This window comes from Aegilops tauschii, chromosome 7 (genome assembly GCF_002575655.3).
Source record: "Aegilops tauschii subsp. strangulata cultivar AL8/78 chromosome 7, Aet v6.0, whole genome shotgun sequence".
NCBI lineage: Eukaryota > Viridiplantae > Streptophyta > Magnoliopsida > Poales > Poaceae > Aegilops > Aegilops tauschii.
The window spans coordinates 295,073,651-295,098,526 of NC_053041.3; the positions used below are offsets into that span (position 1 = coordinate 295,073,651).

The window sequence follows — 24,876 nt, forward strand, 5'->3', positions numbered from 1 at the left end:
AGAACGGCGTTTTAGTCATCTTGCCCATGAGGCACGGTTCGCAAGCATCAAGTGATTCATAATCAAGTGATTCCAAAATCCCATTAGTATGGAGTTTCTTCATGCGCTTTACACCAATATGACCTAAACGGCAGTGCCACAAATAATTTGCACTATCATTATTAACTTTGCATCTTTTGGCTTCAATATTATGATTATGTGTATCACTACGATCGAGATCCAACAAACCATTTTCGTTGGTGTGTATGACCATAGAAGGTTTTTATTCATGTAAACAGAACAACAATTGTTCTCTAACTTAAATGAATAACCGTATTGCAATAAACATGATCAAATCATATTCATGCTCAACGCAAACACCAAATAACACTTATTTAGTTTCAACACTAATCCCGAAAGTACAGGGAGTGTGCGATGATGATCATATCAATCTTGGAACTACTTCCAACACACATCGTCACCTCGCCTTTTACTAGTCTCTGTTTATTCTGCAACTCCCGTTTTCAAGTTACTACTCTTTAGCAACTGAACCAGTATCAATTACCGAGGGGTTGCTATAAACGCTAGTAAAGTACACATCAATAATCTGTATATCAAATATACCTTTGTTCACTTTTACTAGTCTCTGTTTATTCTGCAACTCCTGTTTCGAGTTACTACTATTAGCAACTGAACCAGTATCAATTACCGAGGGGTTGCTATAAACACTAGTAAAGTACACATCAATAATCTGTATATCAAATATACCTTTGTTCACTTTGCCATCCTTCTTATCCACCAAATAGTTGGGGTAGTTCCGCTTCCAGTGACCAGTCCCTTTGCAGTAGAAGCACTTAGTCTCAGGCTTAGGACCAGACTTAGGCTTCTTCACTTGAGCAGCAACTTGCTTGCCGTTCTTCTTGAAGTTCCCCTTCTTCCCTTTGCCCTTTTCTTGAAACTAGTGGTCTCGTCAACCATCAACACTTGATATTTTTCTTGATTTCTACCTTCGTCGATTTCAGCATCACGAAGAGCTCGGGAATTACTTTCGTCATCCCTTGCATTCTATAGTTCATCACGAAGTTCTACTAACTTGGTGATGGTGACTAGAGAATTCTGTCAATCACTATTTTATCTGGAAGATTAACTCCCACTTGATTCAAGCGATTGTAGTACCCAGACAATTTGAGCACATGCTCACTAGTTGAGCGATTCTCCTCCATCTTTTAGCTATAGAACTTGTTGGAGACTTCATATCTCTCAACTCGGGTATTTGCTTGAAATATTAACTTCAACTCCTGGAACATCTCATATGGTCCATGACGTTCAAAACGTCTTTGAAGTCCCGATTCTAAGCCGTTAAGCATGGTGCACTAAACTATCAAGTAGTCATCATATTGAGCTAGCCAAACGTTCATAACGTCTGCATCTGCTCCTGCAATAGGTCTGTCACCTAGCGGTGCATCAAGGACATAATTTTTCCGTGCAGCAATGAGGATAATCCTCAGATCACGGATCCAATCCGCATCTTTGCTACTAACATCTTTCAACATAATTTTTTCTCTAGGAACATATCAAAAATAAACACAGGGAAGCAACAACGCGAGCTATTGATCTATAACATAATTTGCAAAATACTATCAGGACTAAGTTCATGATAAATTTAAGTTCAATTAATCATATTACTTAAGAACTCCCACTTAGATAGACATCCCTCTAATCCTCTAAGTGATCACGTGATCCATATCAACTAAACCATGTCCGATCATCACGTGAGATGGAGTAGTTTCAATGGTGAACATCACTATGTTGATCATATCTACTATATGATTCACGCTCGACCTTTCGGTCTCCGTGTTCCGAGGCCATATCTGTTATATGCTAGGCTCGTCAAGTTTAACCTGAGTATTCCGCGTGTGCAGCTGTTTTGCACCCGTTGTATTTGAACGTAGAGCCTATCACACCCGATCATCATGTGGTGTCTCAGCACGAAGAACTTTCGCAACGGTGCATACTCAGGGAGAACACTTATACTTTGATAATTTAGTGAAGGATCATCTTATAATGCTACCGTCAAACAAAGCAAGATAAGATGCATAAAGGATTAACATCACATGCAATCAATATAAGTGATATGATATGGCCATCATCATCTTGTGCTTGTGATCTCCATCTCCGAAGCACCGTGCTTGTGATCTCCATCTCCGAAGCACCGTCATGATCACCATCGTCACCGGCGCGACACCTTGATCTCCATCGTAGCATCGTTGTCGTCTCGTCAATCTTATGCTTCTACGACTATCGCTACCGCTACCGCTTAGTGATAAAGTAAAGCATTACATGGCGATTGCATTGCATACAATAAAACGACAACCATATGGCTCCTACCAGTTGCCGATAACTCGGTTACAAAACATGATCATCTCATACAACAAATTATATCACATCATGTCTTGACCATATCACATCACAACATGCCGTGCAAAAACAAGTTAGACGTCCTCTACTTTGTTGTTGCAAGTTTTACGTGGCTGCTACGGGCTTAGCAAGAACCGTTCTTACCTACGCATCAAAACCACAACGATAGTTTGTCAAGTTGGTGCTGTTTTAACCTTCGCAAGGACCGGGCGTAGCCACACTCGGTTCAACTAAAGTGAGAGAGACAGACACCCGCCAGTCACCTTTAAGCAACGAGTGCTCGCAACGGTGAAACCAGTCTCGCGTAAGCGTACACGTAATGTCGGTCCGGACCGCTTCATCTCACAATACCGCTGAACCAAAGTATGACATGTTGGTAAGCAGTATGACTTATATCGCCCACAACTCACTTGTGTTGTACTCGTGCATAGCATCAACGCATAAAACCAGGCTCGGATGCCACTGTTGGGTAACGTAGTAATTTCAAAAAAAATTCCTACGCACACGCAAGATCATGGTGATGCATAGCAACGAGAGGGGAGAGTGTTGTCCACGTACCCTCGTAGACCGACAGCGGAAGCGTTATCACAACGCGGTTGATGTAGTCGTACGTCTTCACGATCCGACCGATCAAGTACCGAACGTGCGGCACCTCCGAGTTCTACACACGTTCAGCTCGATGACGTCCCTCGAACTCCGATCCAGCCGAGTGTTGAGGGAGAGTTTCATCAGCACGACGGCGTGGTGACGATGATGATGTTCCACCGACGCAGGGCTTCGCCTAAGCTCCGCAACGGTATTATCGAGGTGTAATATGGTGGAGGGGGGCACTGCACACGGCTAAGAGATCTTAAGGATCAATTGTTGTGTCTCTGAGGTGCCCCCTTGCCCCCGTATATAAAGGAGCAAGGGGGAGGCAGCCGGCCAAGAGGAGAGGCGCGCCATGGGGGGGAGTCCTACTCCCACCGGGAGTAGGACTCCTCCTTTCCTTGTGGGAGTAGGAGAAGGGAAGGGGAAGGAGGAAGAAGGAAGGGTGCGCCCCCCTTCCCTAGTCCAATTCGGACCAGATCATGGGGAGGGGTGCGGCCACCTTTTGAGGCCTTTCTCTCCTTTCCCGTATGGCCCATTAAGGCCCAATACGAATTCCCGTAACTCTCCGGTACTCCGAAAAATACCCGAATCACTCGGAACCTTTCCGAAGTCCGAATATAGTCGTCCAATATATCGATTTTTACGTCTCGACCATTTCGAGACTCCTCGTCATATCCCCGATCTCATCCGGGACTCCGAACTCCTTCGGTACATCAAAACTCAATAAAACTGTCATCGTAACGTTAAGCGTGCGGACCCTACGGGTTCGAGAACTATGTAGACATGACCGAGACACGTCTCCGGTCAATAACCAATAGCGGGACCTGGATGCCCATATTGGCTCCCACATATTCTACGAAGATCTTTATCGGTCAGACCGCATAACAACATACGTTGTTCCCTTTGTCACTGGTATGTTACTTGCCCGAGATTTGATCGTCGGTATCTCGATACCTAGTTCAATCTCGTTACCGGCAAGTCTCTTTACTCGTTCCATAACACATCATCCCGCAACTAACTCATTAGTCACAATGCTTGCAAGGCTTATAGTGATGTGCATTACCGAGTGGGCCCAGAGATACCTCTCCGACAATTGGAGTGACAAATCCTAATCTCAAAATACGCCAACCCAACAAGTACCTTTGGAGACACCTGTAGAGCACCTTTATAATCACCCATTTACGTTCTGACGTTTGGTAGCACACAAAGTGTTCCTCCGGTAAACGGGAGTTGCATAATCTCATAGTCATAGGAACATGTATAAGTCATGAAGAAAGCAATAGCAACATACTAAACGATCGAGTGCTAAGCTAACGGAATGGGTCAAGTCAATCACGTCATTCTCCTAATGAGGTGATCTCGTTAATCAAATGACAACTCATGTCTATGGCTAGGAAACATAACCATCTTTGATTAACGAGCTAGTCAAGTAGAGGCATACTAGTGACACTCTGTTTGTCTATGTATTCACACATGTATTATGTTTTCGGTTAATACAATTCTAGCATGAATAATAAACATTTATCATGATATAAGGAAATATATAATACTTTATTATTGCCTCTAGGGCATATTTCCTTCAGAAGTTACCAGCGCAGGGGTGCGCCTAAGCACTATGACAATACTAGTCGAATGCCCGTGCGTTGCCACGGGCTCTTGAAATATTTTGCAAGAGTTGTATAAAGATAATGCATGTTAAATTTTACACATACAGACAATATAACACGGACACAATTAATTAATAATTGAAGTCCACTTCACTTGCAATGTCCACGAACTTGGTTTTCTTGGGGCAGACATGATTGTTTCGATGAGCGTAATATCTCTAGGGATACAAATATAGTCTGTCGACATGATACAAAAATGAGCCAAATTAGTAAACAAAATGAGCCAAATTAGTTGAATACAAAAGGAAATATGACAAAGGAAAGATCAATAATAATATTGAAGAATACCTTGTATAATAACATTTAAATTGGCATCCTTTTTTTGGTTTGTTCTGAGATATCACCGCTTCCGCATCATTATGTTGTAAAAAACTCGTGAATTTTTGGCCCTTTTCAACGACGTTGCTTCGGAACCTTTATCGATGGATTCTTTTTGTGCATCTCCAAAATCCATATCTATGTCTCCTATATTCTAAAAAAAATACACCTTTTAGTATTATCATGTATCACTTTCTATCTCTGATGAAATATAAACGATATTTTCTACTGCATCATATAAATAAACATATATAATGTATAATAAAAATAAAAGTGAAACTAACATAACTGTTTTATTTTGTAAAAAAGAAAACCTTTTTCATATTATTAAAAAAAGATGTTGCATTTCTCTTGGGGAAAACAACCAACAATAATGTTCATATATAAATAAGTAGTCATCTAGAATTTCTTAAATCATTTTAAATTATTTGTATACGCTATGGAAAATTGTCCAACAAAAAATAAAAACATGCAAGCAAACCAACATAAACCAAGTATATTGGGTTTCTTCTCTCAATTTTTTTGTGATACTCTCAATATATCTAATAAGTATAAATATATTTATTTGTATGAACCATGTTTAATATATAATTATATATATACTTTAATTTTTTTGTGAGGTATATATATACTTTAATTATCTATGTTTTTTCGTAGAGCAAACGTTGCTGATCCAAGGCCCAAATTAGCTTCCAGCATGGCCCTACCAGCCCCCAATCTAACACCTAAAAAAAGGAATTCTCATAAGAAAAAAATTTGTTTCGTTCGGCACCAAACGGAACACTACCTTATCCCCCAGTACTCTCTCGGTCTCTCCTCTCCTCTCCACTCACCCAACCTCTCTCGCTCCCGGTCTGCCCTCCCTCCCCCCGGCGCATCCGCCGCGCGTGTCGATGAGCTCCTGCCGCAACCGCGCGACTCCGACCATCGACCACCGCATCTGCCGCATGCATCGGCAAGTTGCCGCGCGAGGAAGATCGCCACTGGTCCCGCAGCAGCCTTAGTTGGAGGAGGACGATAGGTCCATGGCGACGGATGCTCAAGTAAGAGGAGCGGCCCCAATGGTGGCGGCCTCGAGCACCAGGATAAGTGCAAGCTGGGGATGCAGGAGAGGTGCAGCGCGGGGCTCGGGGCTCCGACGAGCTGGGTGCGGCGCGACGGACGACGATGGACGCAGGGACACGTTGATCCGGGCGCGGGTGCTCAATCCGGTCCCGTTCCGGCCGGATCCGCGGCGGTGCTCATCTCCGGCGAGGTGGCCGGTGACTCGCGGGACGACGGCGGCGCAAGACCACGGGAGGAGCTCATCTCATGGGGCTAGGGCGCGAGGTCCTGTTGGCTTCGGTTGCCGGTGGCTTGACGCAGGGGTGGCGGGGGTCCGGCATCATGGAGGCTCTTCGAGGGCGAGGAAGCAGACGGCCACGGCAACTTTGAGGCCGGCGGGGGCACCGTCTCCGCGTTCGATGGTCGTGGTGAATGTCGTGGGCTCCAACGCGGCCGCCGTTGGCTCTATCCCCTATAGGTAATTCCCCCTTAATATTACCCCTTGAAATTGCCATGATTATCCCAGGGAGAGGCATAACCTTTTTCTTTTTGAGATTCAGAGTAGTAAAGCTACTCTGCTGAAACCACAAATTCAGAGATCATAAGCGGGCGGAGGCAGTCCGGTACGTCGGCAATCCTCTCCTGGCCTTCCGAATTCCTGGCCAACGCAGCAAGCCCATCAGCAAGGGCATTGCACAATCTCCCCACGCTACTGCTTCCCTGTCATCAGTTCCTTAATCCGAATTTGGCAATCAAGTTCCAAAATCACGGGGCCCTGTAGATCCTTGAGAGCATGAAACCCAATGAGGGCTGCTTTTGCTTCGGCCTCCTCAACACCTGCGACAACACCTGCAGAATATTCAGAATACATCGCAAGAACTGCACAACATTCAGATAAAAATAACAACATGCCCTTTGCTGTCCCTTGCGACGGCACCTGCAGAATATTCACCCATTTCCTCCAAGTACGAGGCTACAGAATTTAGTTTGATTGATCCCAAGGCCAGCCCTGTCCAATGCAAGTGCTGCGTGGTGGGGCAGCAGGGCTGCTGTACCACAATTGCACCCACACCTTTTCCTGCTTCATGATCGCCACTCATTACCGCTGATTTAAATTCTTCAGAATACCTCTCAAGAACTGCACAGATTCCATAATCGATTCTTTGCCCACACTGCGAATGCAGTCCTCACGCAGGCACAACCTTTTTTTTTGGTATTCATACAGATCAGTTTGTATACTTTGCAGATTGCTTGGCAATTTTTGTATCTATTCATGTCACTGTCATAGCGGGTTAGTTTCCGATGCTTGACGGATGAATTATCTGTATATTTTTCAGTCCAACAATTCAGTGCGCTCTTAGCGCTTTGGTGTCTTTGGTTTAATCGCAAAGTGTGTACACTTGGTATCGGTTCTGTCAAAATGAATACGGCAATAACTTGGTTGGAAAAGGAACTACAACATAGCAGTGGGCACTCAGGGAATGTCAATGCACAAAAGGACACCATTGTTAACACAAAACAAAGTTCTTCTAGTACCTCAACAAAAATGCACCCGATCCTCTAGATTTCAATAGAAGGACTCTAAATTTATGTCACTCTGAAAGTCACATCTCTCCATCTCCATGAACAAATCACATCACAGGAACATTCCATCTAGTATGAAACTTCAGACAGGGAAATAGATTGAAATTAAATTCCAATCTGGGTGGCTGCCACCTCTGAGATATCCACCCTTACAAACGACCAATCCTCTGATTTTTGTTGTTGCAAACTGCACTAAAGAGCTTTTTGAATCGCGTGGTCGATCAAAAGGCCGTGGAAAAATATCCCAAACAATATCGATAGATTGATGTGCAGACGTGAACATATTTAAAGGGCGGGGAAGACGAACCAGCGGTAGTCTTCTCTGTGATCATTTGCGTAGCCACCTTCTTGACCTCATCTTCTGTGAGCATCCCATCAATGTTCATGTTCCACCTGTTAATGTGAGACACCCAAAGGAAAAAATTTATCAGTATGTTAGATTGACTTAAACTGAACATAGCTTAGTCCAAGATGTGGTCAGTAATCTCCGTCTAGACCTCTCTGAGCCGATCCTTGTTAATGCCTTCATCCGGCTCAATGTTCCTCTGCCTCGACATATCCCGAACAGCTTGTCAGCAAACTCCTTGGAGTTCTCCATGCCTTGGATCTGAGAAGCATGCCCAATAAAAAGTTTAACAATTAAATGGCACTGCAAAAGTAATTAGAAAGTCTAACACATTTGCACAATTACTGTATTATGAAACCTGTAAAAACTCAGTTACTGGACGAGCATACAAACTGAAAATCCTACTGTTTTATATAATCTTCACATTCCATTCATCAAGCAGATAGTAGCAATCATTCTAATAATTTGAATCAAAACTTGGAGACTCCCAATTATGAAAAGCACAAGCGTTGAACAAATTAAGTTGGCTGAGATGGTTGTGCCCTCCAATTGCAGTCTGATGGATCGCGGGTTCTAGTCCCCTTGTTCGCGACATATTTTTCTCAATCTCCACCTTTGTTTTCCGCCATCAATCATTAAAAAACCAGGAGTGCGGGCAATCAAGGGATTTACCGGGAGTGCGGGTGATCACAGGATTAGTGGGGACGTAAGCAAACAAGGAAAAATAAGGCAGTTCGAGCGGACGTACAACCAACATAGGATTCAGATCCGATGGCAAAGGATCCGTTCGGATCTATTGCAGAATTCCTGTGTTTAGATTTTTTGCGTTTTTTATAAAAATATTTTATATATTAATATTAAACACATATAAACAAGAGTGGAACAAACCGAACTGTTTTTTCCACCCACACAGCCTTGCCCCCTCCTAAAAAAAGTCTTATCCCCTAAAATGGCATGCTTATCCTCGATGCACATGACAGCGGCTAGTTCCTCTCACTCTCTCCCCCTCACAGCCACTCCAGTCCATGGCGCCCCTCCCATCGACGGCGTCGCCCGACCCTTCCTCTCCCCGTCAGGGCGTTGCCCCGCCATCTCTCCTCCACGCCACAGCTCCGCCCGCACGATCCTCTCCCCGCGACGGCGTCGCCGGCCTCCTTCTCTCCCCGTCAACATCTCGCGCCGCCGTGTCAACGCCAATCCCGCGCGCCCGCTGGTCTGGCATCCTAGGCAGCCAGAACCGGATGGTAGTTGCAGAAGGGCTCACGGCTCTCCGTACATGCCGGCCACGTAGCTGTACCGTCCGGATGTGGGTGGGAAGACCACGGCGCCCTTGTCGTCGAGCCCGGTCTTCTACCCCACTCAAACTGCGCTGAGCACAGTCGCGCTACCGCCTCGTCGATCTCCATGACAGGCCACCCCAGGCCGATAGGTAATGCACCAATGTAGCCAATTAATCTCTGAATTTCCAAAGTGTAGAATACTTCTTTTCATACCTTCATATTTTTGGAGAATACAATGTTGTTCTGAAGTACCACCAGGCTAGTTCAGAAAACTGGTATCAGTTATTTGCGCAATGTATTCACATATGCCTCTTCTATTGTACAATGTTCTTTTTTCTTGTGAGCTATTGATCGCAATGTTTGACTAAAATGGATTCAAGGATATACATAAGCATATGAATGCAGACATACAGATGCATTATCCGGAAAAAGAAAGATTCAGAAGTATTAGCGATGCCATCTGTTGAAGCTAGACATAAGTACCTGAAATACATTGGAGCCATGATCTTCATGATATAATAGACAGTTATGTATCATCTTCCAGACACAACTAAAATTTATTTGCTAAACAAGCAGGGCATTACTCAAGTGAGCTGATGAAGTAAGAGGAATCCAGAGGCGTGGGATTTGCACTGTGTATCACTTTAAGCATGGTTGGCCGCATCGTTGGCTCCTCTTGAAAGCACATGTACTACTTGCACCAAGAGGTAGTTTCCAGTTAAATTCTCTCCATTACCTTAGTTAATAGCCTGGGTTAAAACCGTAGTTCCTGTTGTTAGCTAGATTTTTGTGTGCTAACACCATTGTGTTTAAGAACACGTTGTGATGTTCGTTCTGATTTGTATATAATTTTTGTAGTTCTGCAGCAAGAATTTAACAGTCGAAAAACCGTATCAACTATATGTATGCCCCAATGCGATCAACAACAAGAAATTATGCTCGCAATTACCTGGCACTGGCACTGGAGTCATTCGGGAAGGATGCTCAAGATTAGGAATGTCACCAAGAGGGGCTCGGCTAGAGTTATCACCAAGAGGGGATCGGCACAGATTTGTCGCCTCCATATCTTCAAGCGTCATGGTCTGTCGGCGCTTGTAACGAAATAAAATAAACCATTATTATTTCTGTGAACTGTACACATTAAATATATACCGGGCCAAAATCTAACTTTGAAGCATGCGATCAGGTTAGGCGAGATACTCTACATCTGCACTATTAGATTAGTACATTGTCATATTTTGCTTCAATGAAAAACACAACATCAGTGATACAACTTTGTTTCACTAATTGATCAGTACATATGTTTTTCAACCATTAGGTTTTTGACCAGGTATATTTGTCTTGAATGGAAGGACAAACACAAAGAATCATTACATCAAGAAGCTATCAGGCTTGAGGGCCTCACATATTTTCATGACGCTTTCTGAAGTAAGTTACCAAGTTGAAATCTGTTCTCTCAGCACTACTTTATCATGTATGATATTTTTATTCTTTCTTTCCCAGAACTTATCTCTTTCCTTGTGTTGGAAATAATATTTTATATGGTTACTTGACAGTATGAGCCAGAGCTATTTCCTAGTCTGATTTCTCCTGGGTGTACTCTGCTTTCTGGTGTCTGATTTGATGACAAGAATATTGTGTCGACGGTCAGCGCCTGGATTGTAAATTGGACTTGAAAGCAATAGCTCTCTAGGCACGCAATGCAGATTATAACCCCAAGGTAAAATCATTATCCTAATGCATTCTTCATGATGTTGGCTTTTCCCCCTTACTGGGCCTGTGATGCTATATTTCCAAAAACATCCAAATTTTATCACTTTGCTAGCATCCACATGTCTTTGTGAATCCTGCTGTGTAGATGGTGGATAGCCTGGTAAAAGAGTAGAGACTTTGTACATGGGTTCTTTTGTGTATGTACCCTTCTGAATTTGTGCTCATTCGCTGAGAAATTAGAGAACACCAGCTTACTAAATAATTTTTGATCGAATGGTGAGTTGAGACTCTCTACCTGACTGCCTTTTAGGCTTTAGCATGAGGGTAAAGGTTATTCAAGCATATAAACGGTCAACTAATAATATGAAGGGTTATACCACAGAAAAGTCATTATACCTGGAAGCTGACAATCAAGCAATAACCTTAGGGAATCTACAACTAAAGCATGCATGACATCCACCTAAACAAAATTTAGACATGTACTCCCTCCGTCCCATAATGTAAGACGTTTTTTGACACTAGTGTAGTGTAAAAAAACGTCTTACATTATGGGACGAAGGGAGTACATTGCACACACATATTTCAGCATACATTGAGCCAAAAAAATCACACACCGTGGCCTTCTACCCTACTACTTGCTGAACAAAATTCATTCGTCGCACACATTAGCCTGTTGCAGTACTACTTGCTGAAGCTGCTGAGAACGCACAATCAACAAGAACAACACAAAATCGTGAAAGAGAGGGTCGATGACTCGAGGTAATCAGTTACCATGTCTAATTGTGATCTGGTGGGGAAGAGAAGCTGGATTGGCAAGGAAGAGAAGCTCCAGCCAGCGACAAGGAAGAGAAGTAAGACCCCAACGGCGGTGCTGAATCAGAGAAGGATCCAGCAGTGCAATGCGGTGGCAGTGGAAGCGGCACGATCCAGTAGTGCATGGCGGCGGCGGCACAACAGGAGTAGTGCGCGGCCTCTCCTCCCCGACGGAACCGGCGCCCCACCTGCCTCTCTGATGGTACCACACACCCGCAACATCCCTCTTCCCTCCAGTACATAATTAGCAATTGCATCAACCAGGCATCAATTGTTCTAAATCATCCATCAAACCATATTCTAGGGACTAATAGAAAGTTACCTTTTGAGGCAAAAGCTTCAGCTCAAACATGATGAATTTTGGCCTGAATCTTGGCTAACTCATCTCCTTTCTTTTGTCCCCCATAGTCTTCTCTCTCCCTGGCTATTTCCCCTAGATGTGTTAGCACAGGAGTAGCAGCTCACCTCTCAAGGCCCCTCTCTCTGCTCCATCGCATCTGTGATCCACTTCTATAAATGCGGGCAGACAACATCACCTAATCTTGCATAATCTAAACCAAGACCGCATCAAAGAACCAGGTTAGAATCAAAGGAGGGAGACAGGAGGGAAGTAAATGCATAATCAGTTATCTGCTTGTAACTCAAGGAATTATACCGCAACATTTCCTCAAGTGCAGGCAAACTCGAATGATGGTTAGTAAATGTTACATGTTTGCTAACTCTACATTTTTTCTTACATAAGTATGCATTTGGACTGATAATCATGCCTGATTTGTAGTGCCGCTTGATGAAACATCTGCTTTTAACTCCGGAACTCATGCTTCAGCATATGTTCCATTGTGGGATAATCCTACACTTGGTTAGTAATATTTCCTATTTTCTTAACCTGCATCCGTGATGCGTCACTTAACATGTTTATTAGTATGTCATGTCACTCCTGCTTGACATGCCAATTCACAAAAAATAAAAAAATCCCAGTGACCTGTGAACCTGCCTGTTAACTTAAAATTTGATCAGTTGTGGTGCCTTTATGGACCATGACTGGATACATAATAAGTTTGATATTTTTTTTTGCTGTGACCACAGGGAGGCAAGCCCAAGATCACATGAAGGTGTCATTTGCATTGCAACTGAACACTACATATCAGTAGTTCAGATGTTTCCTCTTTGATCACATGAAGGTGCCATTTTGTTTCCTGAATTTTTCCGAAGGCATGGTTAGACATTTGTCATGTGAGTTTGTGCAATGGGTACCGAGCTTACACTCGCGTGCTTAACCTGACTTCTTCTACAAGATAGGAACATGCGTTGGCTGTATGAACATGCGTTGTGTATAAACTGTGTGTATAAACTTCATTGTTTACCTATATCCGCAATGATCTCGTCGGGGGAACCTGGACGCGATCGGCGGCAGGCCCTCAACGGGAACAGCGCCAGATCTGGGGGATTGGCGTCCTCCTGAAGGGGACTGTCGCCGGATCTGACGTGCGAGGGCGGCAGATCCTCAATGGGATCGGCTGCGTCTCGTGAAGTGGAGGGCGGCGGCGAAGGGATGGAGCGGCGGCGGCGCCGAACGAGTCGTGCATGCGAGTGGTTCTCACTCGAGGGCAGGAGGCCTCGCTCGTAAGTGCGAGCGATCGCTGGTTTTTTTTCGTAGGTTTTTTTCGGCCCTTTTTCTCTGGTGCGATGGGAGGTCTGTCCTTGGATCGACGGACGTGGAGGGATCACTGGTTTTTTTTTGGTTGACGTGTCTACCTGCGAGGTGGGAGGGGGGACAAAAATAAACCAGGGGAGGTGGGACGAAAATTAACCGACGGAGACTACCAACTGAGACATTAGGAGTAGAGATATGATCGAGTAACTGTGGAGGGGGGCACCGCACACGGCGAAGAGAAGGCTTGGTGTGCCTTTGGAGTGCCCCCCTCCCACGTATATAAAGGGGGGAGGAGAGGTGGTTGGCCCAAGGGGGGCGTGCCATGGGGGGAGTCCTACTTGGACTCCCGGTTCAAGTAGGATTCGCCCCCCCCTTCCTATTTCCACTAGGAGAAGAAGGGAAGGAGGAGAAGAGAAGGAAAGAAGGAAAGGGGGGCCGCCCCCTCCCCCCCCCAACCCTAGTCCAATTCGGTTTGGGCTTGGGGGGCGCGCGCCATCACCTGGCCGCCGCCTCCTCTCTCCACTAGGGCCCATGAAGGCCCGTTAAGGCGTTAACTCCCGGGGGGGGGGGGGTTTGTTTCCGGTAACCCCCCGTACTCCGAAAAATGTCCGAACCTATCCAAAACCATTCCAGTGTCCAAACACAACCTTCCAATATATCAATCTTTATGTCTCGACCATTTTGAGACTCCTCATCATGTCCGTGATTTCATCCGGGACTCCGAACAAACTTGGTACATCAAATCACATAACTCATAATACAAATCGTCATCGAACGTTAAGCGTGCGGACCCTACGGGTTCGAGAACTATGTAGACATGACCGAGACATCTCTGGTCAATAACCAATAGAGGAACCTGGATGCTCATATTGGTTCCTACATATTCTATGAAGATCTTTATCGGACAAACCGCATAACAACATACGTTGTTCCCTTTGTCATCGGTATGTTACGTGCTCGAGATTCGATCGTCGGTATCATCATACCTAGCTCAATCTCGTTACCGGCAAGTCTCTTTACTCGTTCCGTAATGCATCATCCCGCAACTAACTCATTAGTCACATAACTTGCAAGGCTTATAGTGATGAGAATTACCGAGAGGGCCTAGAGATACCTCTCCGATACACAAAGTGACAAATTCTAATCTCGATCTATGCCAACTCAACAAACACCATCGGAGACACCTGTAGAGCATATTTATAATCACACAGTTATGTTGTGACGTTTGATAGCACACAAGGTGTTCCTTCGTTATTCGGCAGTTGCATAATCTCATAGTCAGAGTAACATGTATAAGTCATGATGAAAGCAATAGCAATAAAACTAAGCGATCATTTATGCCAAGCTAACGGATGGTTCTTGTCCATCACATCATTCTCTAATGATGTGATCTCGTTTATCAAATGACAACACACGTCTATGGTCAGGAAACTTAACCATCTTTGATTAACGAGCTAGTCAAGTAGAGGAATACCAGGGACACTTTGTTTGTCTATGTATCCACACATGTACTAAGTTTTCGGTTAATACAATTCTAGCATGAATAATAAACATTTATCGTGATATAAGAAAATATAAATAATAACTTTATTATTGCCTCTAGGCATATTTCCTTCAGTCTTCCACTTGCACTAGAGTCAATAATCTAGATTACATAGTAATGATTCTAACACCCATGGAGTCTTGGTGTTGATCATGTTTTGCTCGTGAGAGAGGCTTAGTCAACGGGTCTGCAACATTCAGATCCGTATGTATCTTGCAAATCTCTATGTCTCCCTCCTTGACTTGATCGCGGACGGAATTGAAGCTTCTCTTAATGTGTTTGGTTCTCTTGTGAAATCTGGATTCCTTTGCCAAGGCAATTGCTCCAGTAGTGTCATAAAAGATTTTCATTGGACCCGATGCACTAGGTATGACACCTAGATCGGATATGAACTCCTTCATCCAGACTCCTTCATTTGCTGCTTCCGAAGCAGCTACGTACTCTGCTTCACACGTAGATCCCGCCACGACGCTCTGCTTGGAACTGCACCAACTGACAGCTCCATCATTCAATATAAATACATATCCGGTTTGTGACTTAAGAGTCATACGGATCAGTGTCAAAGCTTGCATCGAAGTAACTGTTTACGACGAGCTCTTTGTCACCTCCATAAACGAGAAACATATCCTTAGTCCTTTTCAGGTATTTCAGGATGTTCTTGACCGCTGTCCAGTGATCCATTACTGGATTACTTTGGCACCTCCCTAAACGAGAAACATACGGATCAATGTCAAAGCTTGCATCGAAGTAACTGTTTACGACGAGCTCTTTGTCACCTCCATAAACGAGAAACATATCCTTAGTCCTTTTTAGGTATTTTAGGATGTTCTTGACCGCTGTCCAGTGATTCATTACTGGATTATTTTGGTACCTCCCTGCTAAACTAATAGCAAGGCACACATCAGGTCTGGTACACATCATTACATACATGATAGAATCTATGGCTGAGGCATAGGGAATGACTTTCATTTTCTCTCTATCTTCTGCAGTGGTCGGGCATTGAGTCTGACTCAACTTCACACCTTGTAATATAGGCAAGAACCCTTTTTTTGACAAATCCATTTTGAACTTTTTCAAAACTTCATCAAGGTATGTGCTTTGTGAAAGTCCAATTAAGCGTCTTGATCTATCTCTATATATCTTGATGCCTAATATATAAGCAGCTTCACGAGGTCTTTCATTGAAAAATTCTTATTCAAGTATCCTTTTATGCTATTCAGAAATTCAGTATCATTTCTGATCAACAATATGTCATCCACGTATATCAGAAATGCTACAGAGCTCCCACTCACTTTCTTGTAAACACAAGTTTTTTCAAAAGTCTTTATAAAACCATATGCTTTGATCACACTATCAAAGCGTATATTCCAACTCCGAGAGGCTTGCACCAGTCCATAAATGGATCGCTGGAGGTTGCACACTTTGTTAGCACCTTTAGGATCGACAAAACCTTCTGGTTGCATCATATACAACTCTTCTTTAAGATATTCATTAAGGAATGCAGTTTTGACATCCATTTGCCAAATTTCATAATCATAAAATGCGGTAATTGCTAACATGATTCGGACAGACTTAAGCATCGCTACGGGTGAGAAGGTCTCATCGCAGTCAACTACTTGAACTTGTCGAAAACCTTTCGCAACAAGTCGAGCTTTGTAGACAGTAACATTACCGTCAACGTCAGTTTTCTTCTTGAAGATCCATTTATTCTCTATGGCTTGCCGATCATCGGGCAAGTCAACCAAAATCCACACTTTGTTCTCATACATGGATCCCATCTCAGATTTCATGGCCTCAAGCCATTTCGCGAAATCTGGGCTCATCATCGCTTCCTCATAGTTCGTAGGTTCGTCATGGTCAAGTAACATGACCTCCAGAACAGGATTACCGTACCACTCTGGTGCGGATCTTAATCTAGTTAACCTACGAGGTTCGGTAGTAACTTGATCTGAAGTTTCATGATCATCATCATTAGCTTCCTCACTAATTGGTGTAGGAATCACTAAAACTGATTTCTGTGATGAACTACTTTTCAATAAGGGAGCGGGTACAATTACCTCATCAAGTTTTACTTTTCTCCCACTCATTTCTTTCGAGAGAAACTCCTTCTCTAAAAAGGATCCATTCTTAGCAACGAATATCTTGCCTTCGGATCTGTGATAGAAGGTGTACCCAACAGTCTCCTTTGGGTATCCTATGAAGACACATTTCTCCGATTTGGGTTCGAGCTTATCAGGTTGAAGCTTTTTCACATAAGCATCACAGCCCCAAACTTTAAGAAATGACAACTTAGGTTTCTTGCCAAACCACAGTTCATATGGTGTCGTCTCAACGGATTTAGATGGTGCCCTATTAACGTGAATGCATCCGTCTCTAAAGCATAACCCTAAAACGATAGCTGTAAATCAGTAAGAGACATCATAGATCGCACCATATCTAATAAAGTGCGGTTACGACGTTTGGACACACCATTACGCTGTGGTGTTTCAGGTGGCGTGAGTTGCGAAACTATTCCACATTGTTTCAAATGAAGACCAAACTCGTAACACAAATATTCACCCCCACGATCAGATTGTAGAAACTTTATTTTCTTGTTACGATGATTTTCTACTTCAATCTAAAATTCTTTAAACTTTTCAAATGTTTCAGACTTATGTTTCATCAAGTAGATATACCCATATCTGCTCAAATCATCTGTGAAGGTCAGAAAATAACGATACCCGCCACGAGCATCAACGCTCATCGGACCGCATACATCAGTATGTATTATTTCCAACAGTCCGTTGCTCGCTCCATTGTTCTAGAGAACGGAGTCTTAGTCATCTTGCCCATGAGGCATGGTTCGCAAGCATCAAGTGATTCATAATCAAGTGATTTCAAAAGTCCATCAGCATGGAGTTTCTTCATGCGCTTTACACCAATATGACCTAAACGGCAGTGCCACAAATAAGTTGCACTATCATTATTAACCTTGCATCTTTTGTCTTCAATATTATGAATATGTGTATCACTACAATCGAGATTCAACAGAAATATACCACTCATCAAGGGTGCATGACCATAAAAGATATTACTGATATAAATAGAACAACCATTATTCTCTGATTTAAATAAATAACCGTCTCGCATCAAACAAGATCCAGATATAATCTTCATGCTCAACGCTGGCACCAAATAACAATTATTTAGGTCTAAAACTAATCCCAACGGTAGATGTAGAGGTAGCGTGCCGACGGTGATCACATCGATTTTGGAACCATTTTTCATGCGCATCGTCACCTCGTCCTTAGCCAATCTTCACTTAATCCGTAGCCCCTGTTTCGAGATGCAAATATGAGCAACAGAACCAGTATCAAATACCCAGGCGCTACTACGAGAATTAGTAAGGTACACATCAATAACATGTATATCAAATATACCTTTCACTTTGCCATCCTTCTTATCCGTCAAATACTTGGGGCAGTTCCGCTTCCAGTGACCAGTCCCTTTGCAGTAGAAGCACTCAGTCTCAGGCTTAGGTCCAGACTTGGGCTTCTTCACTTGAGCAGCAACTTGCTTGCCGTTCTTTTTGAAGTTCTCCTTCTTCACTTTTCCCTTTTTCTTGAAACTAGTGCTCTTGTTAACCATCAACACTTGATGCTCCTTCTTGATTTCTACCTTTGCAGCCTTTAGCATCGCGAAGAGCTCGGGAATTGTCTTATCCATCCCTTGCATATTATAGTTCATCACGAAGCTTTTGTAGCTTGATGGCAGTGATTGAAGAACTCTGTCAATGACACTATCAACAGGAAGATTAACTCCCAGTTGATTCAAGTGTTTGTGGTACCCAGACATTCTGAGTATATGTTCACTGACAGAACTATTCTCCTTCATTTTGTAGCTATAAAACTTATTGGAGACTTCATATCTCTCAATCCGGGCATTTGCTTGAAATATTAACTTCAACTCCTGGAACATCTCATATGCTCCATGACGTTCAAAACGACGTTGAAGTCCCGGTTCTAAGCCGTAAAGCATGGCACACTGAACTATCGAGTAGTCATCAGCTTTGCTCTGCCAGACGTTCATAACGTCCAGAGTTGCTCCTGCAGTGGGTTTGGCACCTAGCGGTGCTTCCAGGATGTAATTTTTCTGTGCAGCAATGAGGATAATCCTCAAGTTACCACCCAGTCCGTGTAGTTGCTACCATCATCTTTCAACTTAGCTTTCTCTAGGAACGCATTAAAATTCAAAGGAACGGTAGCACGGCCATTGATCTACAACAACAAAGACATGCAAAATACTATCAGGTACTAAGTTCATGATAAATTAAAGTTCAATTAATCATATTACTTAAGAACTTCCACTTAGATAGACATCTATATCTATCTATCTATATCTATACCTATACTAATTACAGACTCCCTAGAAATTACCACGTTAATTAGTAATTAAGAACCGTACATCTGGTGGGACCGAGTTATTACGGTGTAGATAAATCCGAGTACAACAGAAAGCGAAAAAAAGGGACATGTGAAATTTGGCCTCAGAGTTTGACACAAATTGCGCACTATGCCACGGGCAAGTGGAAAAAACAATTTGTTTTATTTACCATCCGTGCTAATCTTCCTCTTTCTTCCTCTTCTCTCAGGCCCATTCTTTATCCCATCTGCTTGCAGCGTCCCTAAAAAAATCCCCTAGCAGCATACATCGTGCGCCTCCGCCGCCAGCCCACAACGGAGTCCCGGCCGCCGGCTCCCCGGTGCTCTCCGCCTCCCCGAAAGGCCGTTTCTCACCACCTTCCCGTACTCGCCGGCTCTTCGCACCTCCGAGGTCTCAGCTCTCCCAAAGATCCTCTCCAACTCGGAGTTCCTCGCGTAGGGCACCGGCTCACACCGGCGTGCGGAGGCGAGGCATGCCGCCGCTCCTCCGACCAGCCAACCATAGCGGCGTGGCTCCTTTGACAAGCGGAGGGGCTCTCCTCTCCCACTGGTCGGCCTTGACTTCGACTCCTACAGCTGCACCTCGACTTCAGGTCACACCGGCCAGCATTCTCCATTGCCAAATCTTAACCATACCGAGTTCCTCCGACCATCGTCGTGAATCTCCAATCAGATAAGTCAGCCTTCATGTGTATCGCCCTTTATATCTCCACTCCGTTCCTCTTTGTTTTGATATATATCTCCACTCTGTTCTGATTGTCAGGAAGAAGGTGGATTGGTGGCCGTTTCCAGTATGTACATGGGACGACAACGGTTGTTCCTTGGTTGAAGGATGCAATGCATCTCGCTGAATTGCAAGTTGTACTATTTTGGGTCTGCCTAGATACCCAAGCAGGGGAGATAAAAGCTACAAGTTGGGAAGAAAAGCCAGGGATGATTCTCAGTGGTACTCTTTACTTGGTATTTGATGATTACTCTTTACTTGGTACAAGGTTCTTGATGATTTTAATAGTCTGACCCTGCTGTAGAAAGCACTTCACATACATGCCTGGATGTGTTCGAGATGCATTGCAGTGTGTATTCATAGGTGGCCACGAAGGGCGACTAAAAGTAATTCTGGGGATCGAAATCAGATCGAGATGCATCTGCCTGAATATAAAATATAAGGCAAAGTTCAATGTGTGCCCCATCATTGGCCCTGATCTCTCTATCTTCTTAGCCCTCCCAGTGCCCGGCCACTTTCAGTGGTTCTCCACTAATTTCTCCTCTTTACCAATCGAATACGTTCATCTAATTCATGTTTTATAACAAAAAGAGGGGCCATGCAGATTAATTCTTTACATCGGCTCAAGTCTTATTACTAGAAATTGATCTTTCTTCTCAATTGATTTATCTAATGTGGTTGTAGGACTTGCAGCCAATATAAAGAGAAGGAGATTTTTCTTCCAAATGCTATAGTTGCACTTCACATCATTGGGATCGTGGATGTTGATACCAATTGGATGTGCTCCCGTGTTGTCCCAAGTGCAGCAATTTCTCGCTGATGCATCAGGCAAAGATTTTTTTACCCAAAAGGCAAAGATACATAGCTAGCAGTTTATCAGCGGATGACTCTTGCTTTGTTGATTGTTGTGCTTAATCAATATCCTTACAGGTAACTCACATGCCACCATGATCCAGTATGATATTTGTTCAAATGTATAACATACATATCTATTTTTTCTTTCTATGCTTGCACATCTCCGAAGTCTAGACCAGAATGCTGCTTTTAATTATGTTGGCTATGCATGCATGTAATGTGTGTTGTACAACTATTTAGTAAAGCGTTCATTGTATTCTTTGCACATGCCATTTCCAACCTCTTCGAAAGCATATATGTCAACCTGCTACTAATCCATACGTTTTATATACTTACATTACTATATTTATAATTTATTATTATTTTGGAACAGTTTCTGGGTATATCAGGACGTACCAAGTCAGTTTGATAGAACTGATTTGTGAACCCAGATTAATTGCAGAGCCATACCTAATTTTCAAAAGACTTGAGGGCTTTAATAGACAGTGGGGCCTTTTTCCTCTAATCAATGTAGAAGTATTTGATCTTGCCTCAAAAAAGGTTACATTGCCCTAGATTATATGTGAAAATTTAGTTAGCTTATTTGTGTATAAATTATGAAGAATAAAACTATGTTATAATCTGAAAAGAAAATGTATAGAGACAAGTAGAAAGTAATGTGGATTCGAACTACCCCGGTTATATATTAAGACTATTACATCATTGACCTTGCCGCGAACTCTGGATATTCTCGACTCTAGGTCCACAAAGTTCGTGTATGCCATACCTCTAAAAGTAATGTTAGTGTTATGATTCATTAGTAAAGCTTCTCCTCTATTCAGATTGAATCTGAGAAGCCTAACAGCGAGCAAATTCCTCTGTGTTGCTTCAGTTATATGGCTCGAGCTGGCCAAACCTGAAAACTTCAGTGAAGAGTGAAAGTACATCTAAAGTACTTTCTGTTACCTACAATCCTATTACTTGATTTTTATGCTACTGTGCGTATGGGTGAATCTGCAAGATGATGCAAAAATTTGCTTGCAGATAGCATGTGTGTATGTGTACAGATATGCATGTTGTATGTTTATATCAATTTTGCAACATTGATATTTGTTCAGATGGTTCTAAATAGTTCTTCAGTGAAGATTAAGAGTACATCTACATTACATTTTGTTGCCTACCCTATTAAATGATTTTTTTTGCTAATTGTGTGTATGGGTAAATCTGCAAGATGATGCAAAAAATTGCTTGCAGATAGTCTGTATGTGTACACAGATGCTTCTAAGCAGTGCTCTAGCAGAATAGTGCTCCCCTTTCCTTACTGTTGTTGCTAAATATTTGTTTTTTGTGGCATATGAGGACTGAACAGTATCAGGCCATCGACCTCACCCTGGGAGTCCACTTCTTCACGGTCACGACATCCACCTTGACATCCCTATTTTGTGTTGTTTAGTTGCATGTGGTTCATGCAAACTTCCTGAAGCATTTTATTGAAATTGGATAGAACTGAGAAAATCTATGTATACGTACAATGTTGTTTTCCTTTTTCTAGCAGTTGAGTTCCAGAGACGAATGGGGATTGGGGAGGTGAACTTTGAGCTGGAACTCTCTATGTGTTCTTGCAATCATAATGCCGGGGGATTATAAGACAACATACAGTTTGTTCATTTTCTTTTGGAGGTATGTGAACATTGATTCATATGATTAGTCGGTACTTAAGAACAGGGATACCCACACTTTACATGATAATCCAAAAGTTCAGATTTTAACTAAAGATGTTAAGCTATGAGGAGAACCTTATTGGCTCAGCCATCATATTTTGTTTTAGGTAGGTAATCATTAGTTCATATTGCTGAGCAGGCAAAGCCATGGTGTACGAATGGCTCAAGCTATTCTGATATTTGATATAGATTTAAATGACCAGGAGAGCCTAAAAATAGTACTATGCGGAAATGCAGGGAAGACCTAATATGTTCTCATTTGAGAAAAATAAAACTCCCTACTTTCCAACTATTGATTTCATTTGTACATGTAAAAGAAACTATATTAGACAAATATATGATTGATCAGGTTCAATGAAGGTTAGCTTAAATACCATGTATTTTTCTGCACAAAAATTACTGCCTATTGTATGCCATCCTCTTTACATTTGTTAGTCTATAGTCAAGTACAAAAATAAAATTAGTTCAGTAATGCCTTTGCTCCATACGAGCAAACAGTTGTTGTTAATAAAAGGAAAACAGACTATTGATTTCATTAGTTTGCAGGAAAATCACTGTATTTTAACACTTATGCAAAACGAACTTTAAATCACGAGAAATGTTGATTTTTTAATAAAAGATCTTGAGGGTGAGAGAATTTTCAGCAAATTCAAAGGAATAGCTAAAGTACCATATATAGAGGGTGACACATGTGGTAATTAACATAACATGGATCTTGCCTTAATTTTCTTATTCAAGGAGTACAATTTGTGTAGGAAAGTCATTAGAAATGAGTGCTATCATTTGTCATACCATGGAAGTACGTTTTGAAGTTTTCTTACTGTAAAGATTTTTCTTCAACATTTATGAGTTGGCTAGCAAAATTATGGTAACTGCAATTCACATCAGGTATAAGGCGACACATAGGGCCGTCATCTAGGTGCGTACATCTTAATCTCATTTTCAGTGACGGTTGCTTTGCTATCTTATAAATTGATTATGGCAGAATGTAGAAACCATGTGGTGCTTGTGGCGTTTTTTTCCTGTTATTATAGATATGTTCCGAGCAATTTAAGGATTCTTTTTGTAAAGTTCATCGTGCTTAGGGTACAATATTTGCAGTATAATTTCTACTAAAACCATCATTCTGTACGCCTTTTCTTTCCCTACTTTTCGTACAGCAAACTGATGGATCGACTAACCACAAACTTAGCATGTGGTATGCAACATGCTTAGTACAGCGCCTTCTAACCATGCAATAGCAGTTCCCACTCCATGCTACTATTATGTACACAGACGGGAAGTTTGTTTGAGAAAGAGGAGTATGTTTCTACTATTTCCTATGTGGAACTAACAATTCACGCCTCTAGCTTCTACTCCCTTTGTAAACTAATATAAGAGCGTTTAGATTACTAAAGTAGTGATCTAAACGCTTTTATATTAGTTTACGGAGGGAGTACTACTTTATCGTTTTGCACAAAAGCTTTTATAACCATGATGCTGATAAATATGTGATAGGTACTTCACGTGCTACCACATTAGTAGGGTGATTTCAATAAGAGTACCAGAATTTATATTCTTCTGCATTAAGATAATATTCACTAACGGAGTTCTATTTTTTTTTACAAACCAGTTCATTCGCCGCGAGGAAAAAATCTACTTGCTGCCTGAGAACCAAAGCCACAATAGATCAAGTTACTTGGTCGGAAGAAATTGTCAAGGGCTGCAGCTTACACATGATCGGGGGTGGCGATCTTAGTCTATCTCACCTGAGTTACATGTTATAAAAAATAGTATAGATGTAGAACAACCTACAGTATAATTGTACGTCTCAACTATCTGTCATATGTCTTACTAACATACCTTTTTTTGAACCGGTCTTATTATTATATTTTTTTGAAGCGGTCTTACTATTATACTCCCTCCGTTTCCAAATATATGTCTTTCTAGAGATTCCAATAAGTGACTACATATGGAGCAAAGTGAGCGAATCTATACTCTAAAATATGTCTACATATATCCGTATGTTATAGTTCATTTGAAATGTTTAAAAAGACTTATATTTAGGAACGAATACTTTGTAGTGCTTATAATTAATGAGTGATAGATTCTGAGGTGTACTACTGTTGATGTGACCAAGGATGTCCAGTTTTACTTGATATTGAGTACTGCAACTTCAAAGCTTCTTCAACATCCGTTTGCTTATTTCATTTTTGTGGAATTAAATTATAATAAAAATTTATTCTT

At 42.3% G+C, this 24,876-nt stretch overlaps 2 long non-coding RNA genes across 5 annotated transcripts; both read left to right on the top strand.

Moving 5' to 3' along the window:
* The first annotated feature begins 5,731 nt into the window (after positions 1 to 5,731).
* LOC109763213 (uncharacterized) lies at positions 5,732 to 24,545 on the top strand. Of its 4 annotated transcripts, none has more exons than XR_012188674.1 (9): positions 5,732 to 6,495; positions 9,804 to 9,934; positions 10,086 to 10,413; positions 10,546 to 10,655; positions 10,784 to 10,947; positions 19,581 to 20,550; positions 20,780 to 21,025; positions 22,289 to 22,609; positions 24,263 to 24,545. It is a non-coding gene; the product is annotated as an uncharacterized lncRNA (long non-coding RNA). The 4 variants fall into 4 exon arrangements; XR_012188675.1 differs by having other exon boundaries at positions 10,558 to 10,655; XR_012188676.1 differs by lacking the exon at positions 10,086 to 10,413 and having other exon boundaries at positions 5,782 to 6,495; positions 10,558 to 10,655.
* Positions 12,040 to 13,120, top strand: LOC141026474 (uncharacterized). The gene is made up of 3 exons (XR_012188678.1): positions 12,040 to 12,446; positions 12,532 to 12,612; positions 12,840 to 13,120. It is a non-coding gene; the product is annotated as an uncharacterized lncRNA (long non-coding RNA).
* Positions 24,546 to 24,876: the final 331 nt, after the last annotated feature.